The sequence below is a fragment of the Felis catus genome, chromosome C2, assembly GCF_018350175.1.
Source record: "Felis catus isolate Fca126 chromosome C2, F.catus_Fca126_mat1.0, whole genome shotgun sequence".
NCBI classification, from domain to species: domain Eukaryota; kingdom Metazoa; phylum Chordata; class Mammalia; order Carnivora; family Felidae; genus Felis; species Felis catus.
The window spans coordinates 6,146,723-6,168,635 of record NC_058376.1 but is presented as its reverse complement, the minus strand read 5'-3'; the positions used below and the strand labels follow the sequence as shown (position 1 = coordinate 6,168,635).

General features: G+C 47.0%; 1 protein-coding gene across 3 annotated transcripts in view; it reads left to right on the top strand.

Annotated features, from left to right (window-relative positions):
• Positions 1 to 2,595: 2,595 nt before the first annotated feature.
• B3GALT5 (beta-1,3-galactosyltransferase 5) overlaps positions 2,596 to 21,913 on the top strand; it is a 34,611-nt gene continuing 15,293 nt past the window's right edge. For all 3 annotated transcript variants that reach the window (XM_023238721.2, XM_023238719.2, XM_023238720.2), the window contains exons 1-2: positions 2,596 to 2,744; positions 14,441 to 14,502. The gene's annotated coding sequence lies outside the window, so the exon portion shown is untranslated. The remainder of the gene's footprint in view (positions 2,745 to 14,440; positions 14,503 to 21,913) is intronic.

The window sequence follows — 21,913 nt, the reverse complement described above, 5'->3', positions numbered from 1 at the left end:
TGGGTGGCTCAGTCGGTTAGGCGTACGACTTCGGCTTAGTTCATGATCTCACAGTTTGTGGGTCTGAGCCCCATGTTGTCAGGCTCCGTGCTGACGGCTCGGAGCCTGGAGCCTGCTTCGGATTCTGTGTCTTCCTGTCTCTCTGCCCCTCACCTGCTCACTCTCTCTCTCAAAAATAAATAAACATTAAAAAAAATAACTGTATTCTATAGTGATCTGTGGAGCACTTGGTCCCCTTGCTTCCTATTAGAGCAACTGTTCCCAACTCGGGGCAGGATTTCTCCCTCGGGGACAAGGGGCAAGGTCTGAAGACAACTGTTGTGTGAGCGTGTGTATGCTGCTGCCATCTAGTGGACAGAGGCCAGGGATCCTGCTAAATACCCTACAACATGCAGAGCAGTCTCCACAACAACCTCTGACCCCCGCTGTCTACACTGATGGTGCAAATTCCTGTTGTGGGTCTCAGCAGCCTGTAAGGCTGGACGTTGGGCCGGCAGTCACCGGGTCCCGGGGTCCCTGCTCTGAAGCCGGTGTGGGGTGGGGGTAGGGAAGAGCATCCAGCGAGGAAGCTTGCATGGCTCACAGCTGAGACCCACCCCGTGGTGAAAGGGACAAAGCAAGGTCTTTGCTAAGGTCTGGCAGTTAAGGTCAGAGTCTTAACTACGGGCTCCCGCCCCTGAGACGGTGCATTCATTTTCCTGACGCGTCCAAGGCTGTGCCGTTGGTGTGCACCACCCTACCTGGTCTGCCCTGTTCTTTTTTTTTTTTTTTTAATTTTTTTTTAACGTTTACTTATTTTTGAGACAGAGAGAGAGACAGAGCATGAACAGGGGAGGGGCAGAGAGAGAGAGAGAGGGAGACACAGAATCTGAAACAGGCTCCAGGCTCTGGGCGGTCAGCACAGAGCCCGACGCGGGGCTCGAACTCACAGACCCGTGAGATCGTGACCCGAGCCGAAGTCGGACGCTTAACCGACCAAGCCACCCAGGCGCCCCTGGTCTGCCCTGTTCTATTCGCCCATTTCCACATGGTAATACTGAGCCACTGGGCAGGCGAATGCCTGTCTGAGGGCCCTTCCTCTGCCCGGAAGACGTTCTCCTCACCCGGTGCTCTTTCCATCATTGTGGTCTCAGCTGGAACAGTGTCCGTTCCTCCCCAGGCCAGCTGCCCTGGGACCCAGTCCCCCAGGATGCCAGAAGCCAGTCGGCTGAGCCTGGAGAGCTAAGGATGTGGGAGGGGACTCAGGGAAAGGGTAGGGGAGTGTGTGAGGACCGGCTTCATCTCCTTCACCCTCCGGGTCGGTCCCACCTGATGGCTCCCTGGGCTGCATCCTGCCTGGTTCCGCCGGCTAATAGCGCTCAGCTTTGAGTGCGCCAGGCCATTTGGTTACCCCAGGAAACTGCTGTCTAAAAGCCGGGAACCGCGCAGAAGCACGGGGGAGTTTAATCATCCAGGCTAGTCTTTGTGCTACATTGCTACTATGTTCTTACTCATCAGCCTCTTCGCAGGCTGCCCTCCCTCCACCCCGCTGAGGCTCCCGGCTCCCTCCTGGGGGGGCCTCTGCTTGCAAACTCTGGACGGATGCCCAACCTTTCAGAAAGGCTTTGGCACTCCAGCTCACTGAATTATTTTGGGGTCTTGTCCACCCCTCTCCTCCACATCAGTTTACTTCATCTTTGTGCAAGAAGAAGCATGCTAGTCTTGGGGTGGGGGGGGTGGGGTGGGGAATCAGGCCTGGCATCCTCGGGAGGCACTGCAGATAGGAGATTAAGGGAAAGATGCTGGATTAATTTGGTCTGGGTAGGGCCTGGGCCCTGGGATTTCAGGGGATGTTACTCTGCAGCCAGAGGCGACAGCCATGGAATTAGATGATCGGTGATGTGTCTCCAACTCTTAAAAAAAAATACATGTTAGGTTAGGCGGGGGTCCCCATGACACCACATCTATATGTCACTATTCGTCTGCTCACCTTCCTCTAGTCCTTACCTGCTCTGGGCCTCAGTTGCCTCCTCCGTGAAATGCGGAATGGGAATAGAACCTACTTCATCCTAAGGCTTACACAGCCCCCCAAACTCCCCATTCCGTTAGCAGACCTCTCTTCTTGCTGCTAATCAAACCGTTGGCGACAAAAATAGCTTATAAGGTGGGGGGGGGGGGAGGGAGGGGAGGGTATCCTTTCTGGAGGCAACTCGGGTTTGAGAAGCACAGGGCCGCACTGCCTGCCCGGTACAGAGTGTTCTCCGAGTTCACTTTGGGACGGTCCCCCGGGAGGCCAGGAGGGTAAACGCAAAGAATCGGCCTAAGGGGATGTGAGCAAATTCCACCCTCCCGAAAGTCTGCCGCCCCGCGAAGGATGCTCTTCCCCTCGGGGCTACGGAGGCGGAACGCCGCACGCGGCCCCCGCCCCCTCCGCCGGCGCTCCGCCGGGTGGTCCCGCCGCCGCCCCCCGCCCCGCGCGGGGCGCGAGGGGAAGGGGGGGCGGAGATCCGGGGCGCCCCCACCCCCCGCCCCTCCCCGCCCCCGCGTCCCCGCCCGCCCGCCCGCCGCCTCACCTATCAGATTTCCCGGGCGCCTCGCCGCGCCGCTCCTCCCACCTCCTAAATGCCGCGCGGAGGGGAAAGCCGCCCTCGGCCTGGACCCGGTGCCTGCGAAGACTGGCCGCGCGCCCCTGGCTGTGCCGGCCGCAATGCGGCTCTGAGCTCGCCGCGGCTGCAGCCGGGCCTCGGGGGAGTGCGGGGCGCCCGGTGAGGCCCGGGAGGGGGCGCGGGCGCAGGGGACGCGGGAGGCGCGGGGGTGAGGGGAGCGCGGGTGCAGGGGCGCGGGCGCAGGGGACGCGGGAGGTGCTGGGGTGCGGGGAGCGTGGGCGCGGGAGGTGCGGGGGGGCGCCGGCGCAGGGGGCGCAGGGAACGTGGGAGGTGCAGGGGTGGGGGGGGGGCGCGGGCGCAGGGGGACGCGGAGGTGCAGGCGAGAGGGGGTCGCGAGGGACGCGGGAGGGGGTTCCGGGAGGTGCCGGAGCCGGGGACCTGGAAGTGGGAGAGCGGGGCTCCGGGGTGCAGGAGGCTCCGGGGACGCAGGACCTGCGGGGGCAGCGGGGGCTGGGAGCGGAGGACGCGGGGTTGACGCGGGCGCACCCGGGCGCTTTTGACTGCCCAGCGCTTAGGAGGAGCGCGGGTTCTGCAGGCTTGTCCTGTTTTCTTTTTTCTTTTTAAATTAAGGGAAAGAAAATGGTTACACATCAGATTTCATAAAACTTGGTCTAACAGTGAAGCAAGGTGAATTTTTAAAAAAATAAATAAAAACTTGGTCTAACAGTGTATTTATTTTTTAAAAAAATTCACCTTGCCTTTTTTTTTTTTTTTTTTTTTGGTGAGAACATTTAAGTTCTACTCTCATCACATTTAAACTACACGACACAGTGTTAGCAGTTATGCTCATGATATTACATACATCCTCCAACCGGTTACCTGTTTTCCCAGCGTCAGCCCCTGGCAACCACTTTTCTATTCTCTTCTTGTGAGTTCCGCTTTTTTATTTTTATTTTTTTAAATGTGTATTCATTTTTGAGACATAGAGCACGAGGGGGAGGGGGCAGAGAGAGAGAGAGGGAGACCCAGAATCCGAAGCAGGCTCCAGGCTCCGAGCTGTCAGCGCAGAGCCCCACGTGGGGCTTGAAGCCACCAACTGTGAGATCATGACCTGAGCTGAAGTGGGAAGCTTAACCTACTCAGCCACCCAGGCGTCCCATTTTATTTTATTTTTTTTCAAGTTCCGCCTGCAGTATTTGTCTTCATCCGGCTTTTTTTCTTTCTTTCTCTTCTTCCTACTTAGCACCGTGCCATCCAAGTGCATTCGTGTTGTCCAGTCGGCAGGATTTTCTTCTTTTTAAAGATTGAACACCGTTCAGTTGTATGCATACATCACATTTTCTGTGTCTCTTTTATCTGTCCACAGACACCGGTTGTTTCTGTACCTTGGATGTTGTGAGTACTGCTGAAGTGTGGATGGGAGTGCGGATACCTCTCTGAGATGATGTTTTGGTTTCCTTTGGATTATGTGCTAAGAAGTGAGATTGCTGGATCATATGCTCCATTTTTACTTTCTTGAGGAACGTCTGTATTTTCTAGAGTAGCCGTGCCAGTTTGCATTCCTGCCGACAGTACTCCAGGGTTTCCTTCTCTCCACGTTCTGGCCAGCATCTGTTATCTCTTGTCTTTTTGATAATAGGCATCCTAACACACAGCAGGTTATTGTGGTTTCAATTTGCGTTGCCTGATGACGAGTGATGTTGAGCATCTTTCCATGTACCTGTTGGCCATTTGGATGTCGTTGGAAAAATGTCTGTTCAGGTCCCTTGCCCAGTTTTTAATTGGGCCATTATTATTACCTCTGCTACTGATAACACTATATCCATGTACAAAGTATTATCTCTGCTCACACCACACACTTGAGGAAGTGGTGTTGAGAGGTGGGCACAGTGCAAACATAGGATGGGGAAAATTAACTTGGGATGGAAACATCCTACGGTTGAAATGAGTAACCCAACCTGAGAAACAAACAAACGCGACCTCCTGGCGCGCTGGAGGAGGTGGGGGGAGGGGTGGCTCCTTGCAGTGGGGTTTGTGGAGGATTGATCGGCAGGAGGTTTCAGAGGCTTCATGAAGGAGCCACAGGAGGGGGTTTGGCTTTGTGGCCAGGATGAGAAGGACATCTCTTTAGGTCGTTCCTAAGTGCGGTGAGCTGCCTTATGATTTTATAATCAGTGTTTCTCATAATGTCTCCACCAGTCACGTTTGTGCGTGTGCACGTGTGTGTGTGTGTTAAATGTGTGCAGTTTACCCTGCAACTGACTTTTTTTTTTATCCTATTCCGGCTTCACTTTTTTTTTTTTTTAATTTCTGTTTAGGTCTCTGACTTGTTGGGGATAAATACAGCTTCCAATAGAAAACTCTGAGTTTGCTCTGCAGTAATCAGATGTCGTGAACTTACTTGTCACCCTTCCTTTATGTTACCATGAGAAGCTTCTAAAAGTCCCTGTTAGGTATTTGCCTGTTGTAAATGTTAACATCACCGCCCCCGTCCACGCCTCCTTCATTTGCTGTTTCTGCCCTTGCTTCCTGAGATGCAGGAAGCAAATTTAATGAAGACATCGGGGGAGACATCATATTCCCATGAATCCTGGGGGTGGGAGGGCCTTAGGGTATTTTATAGATGGAAATTCCTAGGGTCACATTTGTGGGTAAATACATACTGATTCTACTCATCCTCACATGTAATGAAACATTTTAGTTATATAGTCTTGTAGGCGCACCTCTTTAATCGCGTTTCTTCTTAAACAGGTGCATGTAATACACAAATTGTTTCAAAGACAGCTTTTAATATCTTCCTTTTAGTGGAATAAATCAGAGAAAGACAAATGCTCTCACGTAGATGCAGAATCTAAAAACAAAACAAAACAAAACAAAACAAAACAAAACCCAAACTGAACTCGTAGATGCAGAGAACATATTGGTGGTTGCCAGAGGTGGTATGCGGGTGGGTGGGGGAAAATGGGTGAAGGGCATGAAAAGGTACAAATTTTCAGTTAGAAGATAAATAGTCCTGGGGATGTAACGTACAGCGTGGTAGAAAAAAATACGGACATCTATCTTTTCTTTAAGGAATGGCTGCTTATCTATTGAGACCTGTTTTCTGTCTCCTTTCAATTTTTCCTTTCCAAGTCAGTTCATTTTTTATGCTTCCTTCGTTAGGTCAACTAAAAAATAACTAAACTTGTGTGGTCCATTGACATTTAGCTCCTGCATCTGCAACTCAGAGCAGAAAGCTACCTCGCTAAGTTATCTTGAAACATTGACAAGGACAGTGTTGTCTTTGCAAAGGTTCCAGAACATGAGCGCCGTTTCTTTTGTGGGATTTCTTTCTTTTTAAATTTATTTTTAATTAAAAAATTTTTTTCTTAATCTTTATTTTTGAGAGAGAGAGAGAGAGAGATACAGAGTGCGAGTGGGGGAGGAACAGAGAGAGAGGGAGACACAGAATCCCAACCAGGCTCTAGGCTCTGAGCTGTCAGCACAGAGCCCGATGCGGGGCTTGAACTCACAAACCTTGAGATCATGACCTGAGTCGAAGTCGGACAATTAACCCACTGAATCACCCAGGCACCCCTTATTTTTAATTATTTTAATGTTTATTTTTGAGAGAGAGAGAGAGCTTGAGCAGGGGAAGGGCAGAGAGAGAGGGAGACACAGAATCCGAAGCAGGCTCCAGGCTCTGAGCTGTCAGCATAGAGCCTGCTGTGGGGCTTGAACTCGTGTACCATGAGATCATGACCTGAACCGAAGTTGGATGCCTCACCGACTGAGCCACCCAGGTGCCCCTCTTTTGTAGGATTCCTAAGTAGGTACTTTGAATAAACAAGGACCACTGTTGATGTCTGATTTTATGAGCATCTATATACCTGACCACTCCTCCTCGAACAGGTGCCAGTCTCATCGTTCATCAGGGGACACCAGTGGGCAGCCCTTCTTCCTCAGTCCTGCTGGACTGGCAGTAAGACCCCGGCCAGTTTGGATCAATCCTGGAAGGGTTTTGGGGGCCTCATCGCTGCCTTCCTGAGCCTGGAGTTGGCCTTGGGCCCTGAGCCAGGCGCTGGTGTCCCAGGGGAACTCTTTGTCTCCCCAGGATGCTTGTCCATTTGACTGGGCTTCAGATCAAATTTCGACTTAGTCTTCTGCCAGGACTAGATCCTGATCCTGAATCCCGGTTCCAGTGACCGTAAAACGCTGCTTGGTCCTTGTCAGCCTCTTTCCCCAGATGACTGGGATGTTGGCGAGGATGAGCTTAACTGACCTTGAACTACCACATCTCTATCCACCTGAGCATAACTGTCAACATTCAGCCAGGGGCTCCTCCAGAGAGGGGAGGGGCTCCTCTCTTTCATTGGTCCCCTTGGGAGACCCCAGGCTTGGGACCTCCTGTGGTACTCTCCCGACCTTCCTCCCTCTGTCCCCCATGATGGCACGCCTCTGCTTCCCTTCTTTGTCCCCAGGGAGGCCCCTCAAGTGAGTAAGGGCTCCTCCCAGCGGCCCAATTCCAGGCTCTTCTCCTTTGCCCCTAGCCTGAGGACGGGGGTTCCTTCAGGCTTTGTGGCTGCTCTTCCGTGCTGTGGATTTTAATGAGACGTTTCCTTTTGCCTGCAAGGGAGCAGAGGTATCTGAGCCTGTGCCTGAAGAGGGGGTGGCTAAGATGACTTATCTTCCATGTGGCCTTCACTTGAAACCCAGAATTAGGAGATTTGGCTGTTGGGTAATGAGACTCGTTTGAAAACAGATCAACCAGGATTTTTTTTTTTTTTTTTTTTACTTGAAGTCATTTGGGACCAAGTTGGGTACGTAAAGTAGCTAATCATCCATTTACTCATTCGGCAAGCACGCATGGAGAGAGGAAAGGCTTGGGCTCTGGATCCAGATGCCTGATTTCACAGCCCAGCTCTGCCAGGCACTTGTGAGATCTTGGGTATGTTACTTAGTTTCTTTGTGCCTCAGTTTCCTCCATTGAAATCTGAGAGAAGAGAGCTCATTTCACAGTTGGGGGCGGTTAGGAGGATTAAATGGTTCCATATGAATAAAGCTTTAGAACAGTGCCAGGATTTGAACAAGAGCTACATAAGTTAGAGCCATTATTATTATTTGGTCGTTTTCTGCCAAGCACTTTACCGTGGTTTTACCATGCCGCATAAGATTTTTTCAGGTCCAGGGGCACCTGGGTGGCTCAGTCTGTTGAGCCTCTGACTTCAACTCCGGTCACGATTGCGGTGTTTGTGAGTTCGAGCCCCGCGTTGGGCTCTGTGCTGACAGCTCAGAGCCTGGAGCCTGCTTCGCATTATGTGTCTCTCTCTCTCTGCCCCTCGCCCCCTCAAAAATAAAGCAAAACATAAAAAAATTTTTTTTTAATTTTTTTTTTCAACGTTTATTTTTTTTGGGGACAGAGAGAGACAGAGCATGAACGGGGGAGGGGCAGAGAGAGAGGGAGACACAGAATCGGAAACAGGCTCCAGGCTCCAAGCCATCAGCCCAGAGCCCGACGCGGGGCTCGAACTCCCGGACCGCGAGATCGTGACCTGGCTGAAGTCGGACGCTTAACCGACTGCGCCACCCAGGCGCCCCCAAAATTTTTTTTAAAGATTGCTTCGGGTCCAGGGGCCCCTGGGTGGCTCAGTCGGTTAGGCGTTGGACTTCAGCTTGCAGCATGATCTTGCAGTCCGTGAGTTCGAGCCCTGCATCGGGCTCTGTGCTGATAGCTCACAGCCTGGGCCCTGCTTCCGATTCTGTGTCTCCCTCTCTCTCTGCCCCCTGCTTCCCCACTCATGCTCTATCTCTCTGCTTCAAAAATAAACATTTAAAAATTAAAAAAAAACAATAAGCAATTATGATGTAAGTATAAGTTTCCTATTAAGAATTCCTGGGGGTGCCTGAGTGGCTCAGTCGGTTAAGCATTTGATTTTGGCTCAGGTCATGATCTCACAGTCTGAGTTCGAGCCCTGCATCAGGCTGGGTGCTGACACCTCAGAGCCTGGAGCCTGCTTCGGTGGATTCTGTGTCTCCCTCTCTTTCTCTGCCCACCCCCCCCCCCAAATAAATAAACATTAAAAATATTAAAAAAATTTTTTTAATGTTTATTTATTTTTGAGAGAGAGAGAAAGAGAACACAGCACGAGTGGGGGAGGGGCAGAGAGAGAGGGAGACACAGATCTGAAGCAGGCTCCAGGTTCTGAGCTGTCAGCACAGAGACCAATATGGGGTTTGAACCCATGAACCATGAGATCATGACCTGAGCCAAAGTCAGATGCTTAACTGACTGAGCCACCCAGGCACCCCCATTAAAAAATATTTAAAGGGGCATCTGACTTCAGCTCAGGTCATGATCTCATGGTTCATGGGTTCGAGCCCCGTGTCGGGCTCTTTGCTGATAGCTCAGAGCCTGTAGCCTGCTTCAGATTCTGTGTCTCCCTCTCTCTCCCCTCCCCTACTCATGCTCGCTCACTCTCTCTCTCAAAAATAAATAAATGTTAAAAAAAAAATTTTTTTTAAAAGATTGTTTCAGGTCCAGAATGAGGCATGAAGATAGGGCAACAAAACTAGTTTTCTTTTGCTGAATTAAAACAATAAACACACCCTGGTTTTAAAGGTAATTGCCAAAAAAAAAAAAAAAAAAAAAAAAAAAGGAAGTGCCCAAGCAATTTTGTACAACAGCAGAATTGCTGTAATAGAATTACTAATGTCAGGAGCACAGTATTTAATTTGTTGTCTCACTTTTGGTGCCTGACCCTTTTATGGAACCTCTGACCCTCTTGACTATCTGAAGCCGTTCTTGGACCTTACTGTGTAAGCTTACAACTGTCTGTTCTGTTTCTTGCTATCTGTCTCATATTTTTTGGTCCGTAGTGGTGGTTTGTCTCCATATGTTTCCTGAGCTCTGCAGTGTCTCCTTGTAATCCCATGCTTTCTCATTGTCATCTTGCTTTGCTGGTTTCCTGTTCTTAACGTCTTGTAGCTGCAAATCATTTGTTGTAAATGCTTTTTTTTTTTTTTTTTTTTTTGAGCTTGGAGTGTGGTCAATCTTTTTAAAGCTTAAAGTGCGTGGTGTTACACCGACAGCTTTTAAAATCATTGTTTACAGTAGTAATCATCCCACTTTCTCATGAAATATTGCAAATCAACCTCAAGGCTAGACGTGGAGCCAGGGTTGGAGAAGTATCCATCCACCCGGGGATACTTGCCTTGTGTTCACGGAGTATCACGGGGACCTATGGGGAAACTCGTAACCCACTTCCGGGATGTATTTTCATCCAGACTGGTTTCTTCATTTGTCTTTTGCACATTCCCTTCCCTTTGCTGTCCCTTCTCTATAGTTTTATGCTTAGCTGCTATCTCTCTTGATGTCAAGTGTATTTGAGAAGGGCAGATTCAGCTAGACCTTCAGATATAATTTGAGTGAATGATCTTGGATTGCATCTCTCCTAATGGGAGAACCGTGTTTGCCTTGGGCCTTTATTTAATCTGTGTTCTGGATATCACGTTTTCTCTGCCTTTCTGTTGCCTGAGGATCTGAAGGAGGAGGTATGGCTAATTATGATTGGTGGGTTTAGTCTGTATTTATGTGTCCTGTAATTGTATCACAAGTTGTTTTCAGGGTACCCTTGGGGTTCAAACTGCCTCCGAATTCAGAATGTAGCTTGCCCTTGGTAAATTTTTTCCCCAGAGTATGAAGTATTTCAAACATACAGATGAGTTAGGATTTAAAATATATTAAGCATTTAATTCAAGAGGCTGGAAAAAGGCAGTTAACATTCCAAAGGCAAGAGAAGGGGGAAAATGAGGATATGAGTAGCAGTGAATGAAATAGAGAATAAAACAAACAGCGGTAGCTACAGACTCAAAAAATGTTTGTTAGAAAAACCAACAACAGGGGCGCCTGGGTGGCTCAGTCGGTTGAGTGTCTGACTTAGGCTCAGGTCATGATCTCACTGTCTGTGGGTTCGAGCCCCACATCGGTCTCTGTGCTGACGGCTCAGAGCCTGGAGCCTGCTTCAGATTCTGTGTCCCCCTCTCTCTCTGACCCTCCCCTGTTCATGCTCTGTCTCTCTCTGTCTCAAAAATGAGTAAACATTAAAAAAAAAAAGAAAGAAAAGAAAAACCAACAACATAAAGCCTAGCAAGATTGAACCAAAAAGAGAAAAGGAACACAAACAAAACAGATTAAAAATAAAGAATATCCACAAGCACAGAGAAACAACCTTTTTAAATCAGAATATTATGGACAACTTTATGCCAATACATTTCAAAGTTTAGATAAAATCATTTTGTAAAAAATCACAAATAACAAAGTTCACTGAAGAAGAAATAGAACCTGAGTAAAAAATAACAACTAAAGATACTGAATTTGTAATCAGAATCTGCCTGCTCCCATCCTAAAAAGACAACAACCCCCCAAAGATTTAGGGGTGAACACTAAATTTTAAAGGCACAGCAAAAAACCACTCTTTCTATTGTGCAAGCTGTTTTAGAAAACAGAAAAGTTCTCCACTTCAGAAAGAGAGTAAAAAAAAAGAATTAATAGGTTCTCTTCTAAAAAAAACCCAGTATCTCTTCTAAACACAAGTGAAATGTTCCTAAATAATATATCAGGTTTTTATTAATATACTATATCAATAAATTAAAGGAGGGAAGAAATGCATGATTACCTCAAAAGATGTAACCAAAAATAAATGAATCAGTAAAACTCTGCACTAATTCATAATAAAGAAGGGAATGTTAAAATTTCTTTTAATGTTGATTTTTGAGAGAGACAGAGGCAGAATGCGAGTGGGGGAGGGGCAGAGAGAGAGGGAGACACAGAATCTGAAGCGGGCTCCAGGCTCCAGCTGTCAGCACAGATCCCTATGCGGGGCTCAAACCCACCAACTGAGAGATCATGACCCAAGCCAAAGTCGTACGGACACCCAACCGACTGAGCCACCCAGGCACCCCAAGAAGGGAAATTTCTTAATTTGCCAAAGGTATTTATCAGACGCCTGACATAAACATCATATTCATGGTGAAACTTAAAAGAATCCCCACTAAAGTCAAGAGCGAGACAGGGATGTCATTATCACTGCTTTTCTTAAACATTGTACTTGAGGTTCTAGCCAATGCAAAGACCAGAAAAGAAACTAAGCTATTCTTATTTGCAGACAATATTGTATCAGACCCAATAGACCAGGTTATGCCATAGTAACAAACAGCCCCCAAATCTCAGGTCTTAATGCTGGACATTTATTTTCACTGAGGTAAAGTCTGTTGCTGATCCAAACTACTTTTCGAGGCAGCTGCCCTTCGTACAGCGATTTGTCATTTTCTGCCATTTGGATCTTATGACATGTTTCTATCAAGATGTACTTGCAAAAGCAGAGAAGAGAGAGCTAGAAAATCGAGCACGTGCAGTGAAGTCTCTTACCACTTCAGCTCTGATTTCACTGGCCGGGAAAACCCAGATGGCTGTGTCTAACTTCAAGAGTTTAGGAAGTGAGGGGCGCACCTGGGTGGCTCAGGGGGTTCAGCGTCCAACTCTTGGTTTAAGTTCAGGTCATGATCTCACTGCTTGTGAGATTGAGCCCCATGCCAGGCTCTGTGCTGACACCACTGAGCCTGCTTGGGATTCTGTCTCTCTGTCCCGCTCCCACTCATGCTCTGTCTCTTTCAAAATAAATAAACAATAAAAAACATTAAAAAATAGTTTGGGAAGTGAAACCCTCCCATGTGCTAGGAAGACACAGATAACCAAAATATCAAATACGTAAAACATTCAACAGAATCTGTTAGATTTGTTTATTCTCTATTTCCCTATGGATAGAATGGAATTTGTTAGTTTTCTTCATCAGATCATTATTTAAAAAAAAAATTTTTTTTAACGTTTATTTATTTTTGAGACAGGGAGAGACAGCATGAACGAGGGAGGGTCAGAGAGAGAGGGAGACACAGAATCTGAAACAGGCTTCAGGCTTTGAGCTGTCAGCACAGAGCCTGATGCGGGGCTCGAACTCACAGACCGCGAGATCATGACCTGAGCCGAAGTCGGATGCTTAACCGACTGAGCCACCCAGGTGCCCCCATCAGATCATTATTATTATTTGGTTTGCTTGTGTTGTTTTCTGAGACGATGTGTAAAAATATAATTTATCCTATGGTACTGTCAGTTTTTGTGTTGTATATTTTGAGGCCAAGTTGTAGAAAGTGTACAGGTTTATCAAGGATCTATATTACAAATTATATGGTGAAGTGCTGTGTTGTATTGATGCTTCTGGCTTGAATTCTCTTCTGTGTCACAGAGCTGCTCTAGGGATCTCCTTGACCCCAATTCTTGCTGGTGTCTTCCCCACCTGTCTTTGTATCTTTATTTTGGGTGTATCTTTTGAATCTGCATATAGATGGATATTTTTTTGGCCAATCTGATAAATTGTTCTTAAATAAGTGAGTTTAATTTATTTATAATAAGTGTGGTTTCTGAAGTACTTGGACTTAATTTTATTGTCTCCTGTGTTTTCTCTTCACTAGGTTTTTTTCTTTAGTTCTCTTTATTTTTTGTTTCCTGTTGAATTAGTAAAGTTTTCTGTGTTCCCATTTTCTCCCCTTGCTGATTTTCAATCTACAAACAGTATTTCCATTATTAAAAAAATTTTTTTGGGGGCTCCTGGGTGGCTCAGTCGGTTAAGCGGCCAACTTCGGCTCAGGTCATGATCTCGCGGTCCGTGAGTTCGAGCCCCGCGTCGGGCTCTGTGCTGACAGCTCAGAGCCTGGAGCCTGTTTCAGATTCTGTGTCTCCCTCTCTCTGCCCCTCCCCAGTTCATGCTCTGTCTCTCCCTGTCTCAAAAATAAATAAACGTTAAAAAAAAAAATTAAAAAAAATTTTTTTTAATGTTTATTTTTGAGAGAGAGAGAGAGTGGGGGAGGAGCAGAGAGAGGGAGACACAGAATCCGAAGTAGGCTCCAGGCTCTGAGCTTTCAGGTAGAGCCCTATGTGGGCCTCGAACCTACGAACCATGAGATCATGACCTGAACTGAAGTTGGATGCTTAGCTGATTGAGCCACCCAGGCACCACTCGTTTTAAGTTTTTTTTTAAACATGAAAATTTAGGGGCTCCTGTGGCTCAGTCAGTTAGGCATCTGACTTCAGCTCAGATCATGAACTTGTGGTTTGTGGGTTCGAGCCCTTCATGGGGATTGGTGCTGATAGCTCAGAGCCTGGAACCTGCTTTGGATTCTGTGTCTCCCTCTCTCTTTGCCTCTCTCCACCTTGCACGTGCTCTCTCTCAAAATAAATAAATAAACATTAAAAAAATTAAACATAAAAAATGAGTTATTCTTATGGGCATAAATTAATTAAATTTAACCACATATTTGGTCAATTTCTATGCTCATTGTTGTGTCCTGTATTCCTTGACAGAGGCCTGAGCTTGACGATCTTTTTGAAGTGCATCCATTAATAATTCTTTTAGTGAGGCTCCATGGTGATAAAGTTCCTATTTGTGTGTTTGGAAATGTGACTTTACTCCTGTATGTTATCTTAACTGGTTACAAAACTCTAGATTGGCAGTTTTTTCCCTCTGGTGTTTTGAAGGTAACACTGCATTATTGTCTGACTTACATTATCAGTTATGGGAAATTTCTGTCCATCTCATTTTCCGGCTTTTGTGGATAATATTCCTGTCTCTCTGGTAGCCTTTGAGACTTTCTCCTTGCCCTCGATGTTTGTTAGTTTCGCTAGGATAATTTGAGGTGTGGATTTACTTTTAATCATTGTGCTGGGCACTTAGGCTGCAATTTTGATTTGAGAACTCCCATGTTCCATTCTGGAAAATTCTCAGCTGATAGATCTTCTCATCTATTCCCTGTATTCTTTTTTTCAGGAATGCTTACCAGATTAAGCTGACCCTCGTAACCTGTCTGTTACATCTCCTTTGTCTTTCTGGTAAGTCCTGGCTGTGTTGGAGGCAGTTATTTTGGGGGGTGGTAATAATTCTCCTTTCAGTTGGGCTTTTCCTCACTGTGGAAAGTGGAAGGCAGGGGTAGGTTTTTGCTCCCATGTTACTCTAGAGGGCCATTTCCCTGAGGCTTCCTACTTACCATCCCTGTTGATTTTTCTCAAGCTCGGGAAGGGAGACCAATAAAAATAAGACTTTTGTGAGTGTCAGTTCCTCACCTTTCCCCTAGGTACACTTCCCCAGTGAATTTTTCCCACAGGTAAAATTCAGGCGTTTTAAGTGTTTTTCCCTGGCCACCGCTTTCAGGGACCACGCCCATAGTCATACTATCAGTTGAGTGTTGCCTGTCTACTTTTGGCCAATTTGAACTTACGGTTTTATGTCATTGTGGACAAAGTAGAGAAACAAATGTCTCAATACCCTATTACACATTTAAGCAGTAAGAGTTGGTGCTGTTACTCAACCCATGAGCAGGTCAGAGTGGGTATTCAGTGCCCCCGTTTCATACGAAGCCTGGCACAATGCCCAGGTGTTTGACATCTTTGGAGGGAAACAGGTGTCTATATAATTGGACAGGGATTAAGAAACTGAGAAATTTGAATGAGGCAAAATCAGTGGTTGAGGGCTGGCCTTACTAAGGTAGGGGTGTAGATGGAAAGATGGTGGTCAACATGCCATAGATACAACCTGTCACCAATGCTTCTTAGCTCACACTCAAGAGTTTCCTGGAGGACCCAGAAGTAGCCAAATTGGATTGTTTTGATACCCTAATTTGGCTTTCTCAAGGACAAAGTGTCCAGATACCCCCTCTGCTAGTTATTAACTAATCACGTGACCATCCCCAAAATGTGCAAGATTCATCATTCTAGGACTGTAGTTTTTTCTTCTCATTCTAACTCTCCTGTGAATCTTGGTTTTGCTTCTTTTCTAAGAATTAGTTTACCAGCTGACTGTCCCATGAGAGAAAATAATTTGTATGAAAGATAACTAAACTACATGCAACATAAAGGAACTGTTTCTGTTATCCTTTGATAGATTTATGCTTTCTTTTTTTAAAAAAATGTTTGTTTATTTTTGAGAGAGAGATGTGTGTGAGTGTGTGAGTTGGGGAGGGGCAGAGAGAGAGAGAATCCCACGCAGGCTCCACACTGTCAGCAAAGAGCCCGAGTGGGGGCTCGATCTCACAGACCGTGAGATCGTGATCTGAGCCGAAATCAAGAGTCGGACACTTAACTGACTGAGCCACCCGGGCTCTCTGACAGACTTATGCTTCCCATTTGGGACTTAGGTGGTAGCGCTGTGTCTAATATTGACTGACAGGCACCTGTTCCAGTTTCCTGTTTTTCTGACTTGTAGCACAGTCTATTAACACTTGTCTTGTTGAAGCTCTGTCTTGAGTCATGGGCAGCATCCTGTGGCCCACCACACGGAAAGTGGTTTGCATAAGTTATTCCATTAGATGAAACGTGGAGTAGCTTTTCCAGGCTAATGAAAGTTGATCATGCCAGGCACTGTGTGGGAGGTTTAAATGGTTAGAGAAGCCGAATGATGAGGTTAGAAAGGCATTTTTCATGTGGTTGGTTCTTGGTGACTCAGATTCGTAGATCCCATGGCTCTCACCTGCCGACCCACCTCACCTGTGCTGTTGACCCAGCTCCAACCCCACTCGTCAATCTTTTTCTGTGTCTGTTTTCTTTCTTCATTAGTCCGTGGGATGTGTTCTTCACAAACTGGTCTAGGGCCAAAAAGTTAGGGCAGCCCTGCCTAGGAATTTTCTTTTTTGAGATTTACTCTGAACGTTAACTTTGTAAAGTTTCCCCAAAGTCCTGCAGTGAAGAAGCTCGTCTAATTGTGTTTAATCCAGTGGTTCCCCAACTTGCAGTCTACCTGTCTGCCATCCCGATGCATCCCCCCCCAGACACACGGCAGGTCCTCTGGGTGTGTGGTGGGCACAGTTTGGGAAAACCTGTCCTATAGCGATAGAAAAGCCTCTACATCCCTTCTAGCTCTGATCTCGGCTTCCCTTCAACCCTTGATTTTTTTCTTCCCTTTTCTTGTTTTATTAACACTTTTACTAGTGTGCAGTATCGATACAAGTTTTATCCACAAAGCTTACAATTTAGTGAACTTCCAATTTTTTTATCATGGTGGTAAAAGATACATAAATTATGTTGGCCACATTAGCCACAATTCCATGAAATTCAGTACATTCACGATGTTGTGCTCCCATCCCTGCTGTCTAGTTGCAGAACACTTGCATCACCCCAAAGGAAACCCTGTGCCCATTATCAGTCACTTCTCCCCACAGCCCCCAGCCCCTGGCAACCCCTGTACTACTGGCGGGCTTTTCATCTGACTGGTCTAGGGAACCTCATAAATGGAGTCAGACAGTATCTGGTCTTTTATGACTAGTTGATTTCACTCGGCATTATGTCTGCGAGATCCATCCCTGTTGTAGCAGGTGTCAGAATGTTTTTCCTTTTTAAAAACATTTTTTAATGTTTTTATTTATTTTTGAGAGAGAGAGAGAGAGAGAGAGAGAGCACAAGCCGGGGAGGGGCAGAGAGAGAGGGAGACACAGGATCTGAAGCAGGCTCCGGGCCCCGAGCTGTCAGCACAGAGCCTGACGCGGAGCTCGAACTCGTGAGCCAGGAGATCATGACCTGGGCTGAGGTCGGATGCTGAACCGACTGAGCTACCCAGGTGCCCCTAGAATGTCCTTCCTTCTTAAGCCTGAACACTGTTCCACGGTGTGTATAAACCATGTTTGGTTTATCCAGTCATCTGTCAATGGACGTGTGGGTGGCTTTTTGGGTAGATCCTCAGAAGCGGGGTTACTGGGTCATATTGTAATTCTGTTTCCTTCTTTGAGGAATTGCCATGTTCTATTTCGTAGAATGCGGCACCATTTTACATTCCCGCCAGCCTTGCGCAAAGGTGGGCTCCAATTTCTCCACACGCTTGCCAACACTTGTTAATTTTTTGAGGGAGGGGAGGGGCAGAGAGCAAGAGGGAGACACAGAATCCGAAGCAGCCTCCAGGCTCTGAGCTGTCAGCACTTGTTAATTTTTTAAAATTTATTTTTATAAGAGCCCCCCTCGTGGGTATGAAGTGGCATCTCATGGTGGTTTTGATTTGCATTTCCCTGATGATGAGTGATGTTGAGCATCTTTTCATCAGTCTGTTGTCTGTCTGAATTTCTCCTGTGGAAAACTGTCTATTCACATCTGTTGCCCATTTTTGAAATCAGTGTTATTGTCGTTGTCGATGAGTCCCCTACTTGTTAACAGGTAAGACTCTCTTACCGGTATCAACGTTACTTCCGGGAAGGATGTTGGCAGCATTAATTTCTTTTCTGCCATCAGCCATCATTTATCACTGTCCTACTTGTGCTAGTCTCTGGCTGAACCGCGAGGCTCCATTCCTTCCCACCCCTTTCTACGGCCCGTGTTTTGGACCCTTGTCTTTTTAGCTGTTGTTTCCTTGACTGGGCTGTTTTGTTTAAGTCCACTTCCCCATCGCCTTCCTTTTCTTCCTAAAGGATTGTGTCATCCGCTGTTTGATTTTAGCCACGGTTACTCCATGGAAGCAGCGTTGTGGAGGTCCAAGAGCTTCTAGCTCCCCGCAGCCCTCTATGGGATTGGCACTGATGATGGCCCTCCCTTCTTTGGGCTTCCTTGGTCCCTGGGATACTTCTCTGTGACACCGAGTGGGGGAGTAAGCAGTGGGTGCAGGACTGTGGGCCCCGGGGCACCTTAGCCTGGCTGTCGATGCTGACTTTGTCCTTTAACTCATGCCAGGACCCGGGCTGGTGACTTCACGCTCGGGGTTCTCCTCAAAAAGAACTTTGGCGCCCACCGTGAACGTGCGTGGGAAGGATTTGCAAGCAATCACATGAGAAGCACTTGGCGTGGTTGCCCGTGTGCAGGACGTGTCTGTGTCAGCCACTGTTGGCACATTAACGTGGTCTTCCTCCTGCGTATCCACTTGATCCCTCTCCACTCCCAATTTCCGTCTTCTGACTCGTGTTTCGTAGATTCTGTTCTTTGTTCTTCATTAGTCTAATCCCAGACATTGTGTCACTCTTGCCATATCAGCGTCCCACCCTGTGCGGGCAGATCTAATGAGGTTGGTTCTCTACATTTTAGCGGGAGGCTTCTTGTAACACAGATCTCAGAATTGTGCTATAGGGATGTATGTTCTGGAGGACACTTGACTCTTGTCAGATCACTGCACGCCAGCCGCCCCCTCGCCAGCCGCCCCCTCGCCAGCCGCCCCCTCGCCGGCTCATCCACAGCCATGTTGGCGACTCTTCAAATCTGGGAGAATTTGGCCTTTTCACCAATTTCTATGAATTGCATTATTAAAAAAATTTTTTTTCTTTAATGTTTATTTATATTTGAGAGAGAGAGAGAGTTGGGGAGTGGCAGAGAGAGACGGAGACAGAATCAGAAGCAGGCTCCAGGCTCTGAGCTTTCAGCACAGAGCCCGACGTGGGGCTTGAACTCTGGAGCTGTGAGATCATCACCTGAGCCAAAGTTGGATGCTTGACCGACTGAGCCACCTTGGTGCCCCAGTAATATTTTGTTTTAATGTTTGAATTCGTCCAATCCTGCTTTTTGGTTTTATTATTCCTGCTCTTTTCTGTAATTTTTTGTTTGTTTTCTAAATTAGTTGAGAGAGCTTAGTTTTTAAAAATTTCTTTCTTTTCTTTTTAAAAAAAGTTTGTTTATTTTTTGCTTGTTTATTTATTTATTGAGAGAGAAAGAGAGCACACGAGAGGGTGTGAGCAAGGCAGGGGCAGAGAGAGAGAGAGAGGTGAGAGAGAATCCCAAGCAGGCTACATGCTGTCAGCACAGAGCCTTATGTGGGGCTCCATCCCACAAACTGAGAGATCATGACCTGAACTGAAATCAAGAGTTGTATGCTCAACTGACTGAGCCACCCAGGCTCCCCTCTTTTCTTGTATAATGAAAATACTCAAGGCTATGCATTTGCCTCTGAAAGCAACTTTGAACACATCCTTAGGAATGCTCTGTGGTGGTCTCATTTGTTTTGTTTTATAAGTAATCTGTTCTTACACATTTGATTTCTCCTTTGACTTCTTAGTCAATTTTCTTTATTTCTTGGGATTTGGGATGATCTTGATCAAACTTAATTCCTTTATTGCTTTATGGTCAGGATGATGGCTTATTGTTTTCCTCTTAAGTCTGTATACAGTTCCATTGCTATCAGGAGTATATGTGGTTGTAACAGTGGAAATACTGGTTTAAAATGAACACGAGCAGGATTTGAAAATGGTGCTTATACCTCACTTATTTTAGTCTAAATTTGAGTTCTTGTTTCTCCAACTGATACGTTGTGTTTCTTTTTGTTATTAAAATGGAATATATATTCTCAATAAAATTCTTGGGGGCACATTGCCAGTTTGGGTTTTCATAGGAAAGTGGTCCCGCCTGTTGTATAACAACCAGCACTCAGAGCCAGATAGAGTGACAAAATGAGGAGGTGTTGTTAAAAGTGGAACAGGACGGCTCTCTAACAAGCCCACCAATGTTTAACGATTTTAATGAACTTTAAAAAAAATGTCATATTTTCACTGTGATTCATTTTACATTAAAATCTGTGGTTTTCCTGCCAGAGTTATCTTTAGCGAAAGCTGTGTACGTTCAGCTAGATTTGGAGGGGAGGGAATGTGAGTGAGCCTGGAAGCAGATCCCAGATCCCACAAGAAAGCCAGGTGTCGGAGCGGGGATTTCCTGGGCATCTGGGTCTTGGTTCTGTTAATCTTGGGCCACACTCCCAATCTTGGCCACACTCCCTGACACGCGTATGGCAGTGACAATCTTGGCCACGCTCCCTGACACGCGTATGGCAGTGACTCAGTCAGGACCACTTGGGCATGGGTGACTTAGCCAGTGAAATGTCCTCCTCACACATTTCTGGCTTCTCCCACTGATCCCTGGCGTCCGTGCTGGGTTTTCAAGTGACACACGAGGGGGTGACTGGCATTTGATGAGAGATGATGGTCACCTGTTAGCACTTTCTTTTTCCATCTCAGGGAATGTGGTTTCCGTCGGTGCACAGAAAAGCCGTGAGTGCCTAGAGGTGGCCCGAGGAGGGAAGGCCGTCCAGGGAGGGAAGACGAGGCAGAAATACAGGAAAGGCAGGACACAGCTGAATGGGAATCGCCCTCTCGCTGTTCTTGAGTCTTCAGTGTAACCCTTTGTCTTGGGGAACTGTCCCTCCCTGTCGAGTTTTCTCCTAACAGAAAGAAAAATCTAGTGGGGAAGAGTTATGTGGAAAAAACCACTTTCCCTTTCAAAGTCTTCCCAGAGAGAGGAGGAAGCCCTCGCTGACAGAGCGCGTGGGCCGTGGGCGGAATTCTGTCTCACACCACTGTGCTCGCAGGTGGTGGCTGCTCTGAGTCATGTTATCATTTATTCCTCAGTAAACGCGGAAGCGTCTAGGGCCGCCGGAACAAGGCCCCACAGACCGAGGGGCTTCCCCGAGAGAAGTTGGCTGCCACCCTTTGGAGGCCCGAAGTCCCAGATCAAGGCGAGGAGGGTTGGTTCCGAGGGCCACGAGGAAGAATGTGCTCCAGGCCTCTCCCCCAGCTTCTGGTGGTTTGATGGCCATCCTTGACGTTCCCTCGCCCGGGGCTGCATCACCCCGGTCTCTGCCCTCACCTTACGTGGTGTTCTGTGTATGTGTGTCTGGGTCTGCATTTCCTCTTTTCTAAATTAAAAAAGTTTTTTTTTTAAATGTTTATTTATTTTTGAGGAGGGGGGGAGCAGAGAGAGAGGGAGACACAGAATCGGAAGCAGGCTCCAGGCTCCGAGCTGTCAGCACAGAGCCCGAGGTGGGGTTCAAACCCACGAACTGCAAGATCATGACCTGAACCGAAGCCGGATGCTCAACTGACTGAGCCACCCAGACGCCCCTCCTCTTTTTTTTTTTTTTTAAGTTTATTCATTTATTTTGAGAGGGAGAGTATGAGATGGGGAGGGGCAGAGAGAGAGGGAGAGAGAGAATCCCAACCTTGCTGTCAGTGCGGAGACCGACATGGGGCTTAAAGCCACAAACCATGAGATCATGACTTAAGCCAAAATCAAGAGTTAGACGCTTAACCAACTGAGCCACCCAGGTGCCCCGTGTCACATTTCCTCTTTATAGGGGCACCAGTCATATTGGATTAGGGGTCCACACTACTCTGCATGACCGGATCTTATTACATTTCCAATGATCCTATTTCCAAACAAGGTCACCTTCTGAGGTCCTGGGGGTTTCGAATGACCTCAGCATATGAATTTGGGGGTGAAGAGACACAATCCTAACCCATAACAGTAAATATTTATTTACACACCCATTAAATGTTTAAGGAGCCTCTATTATGTG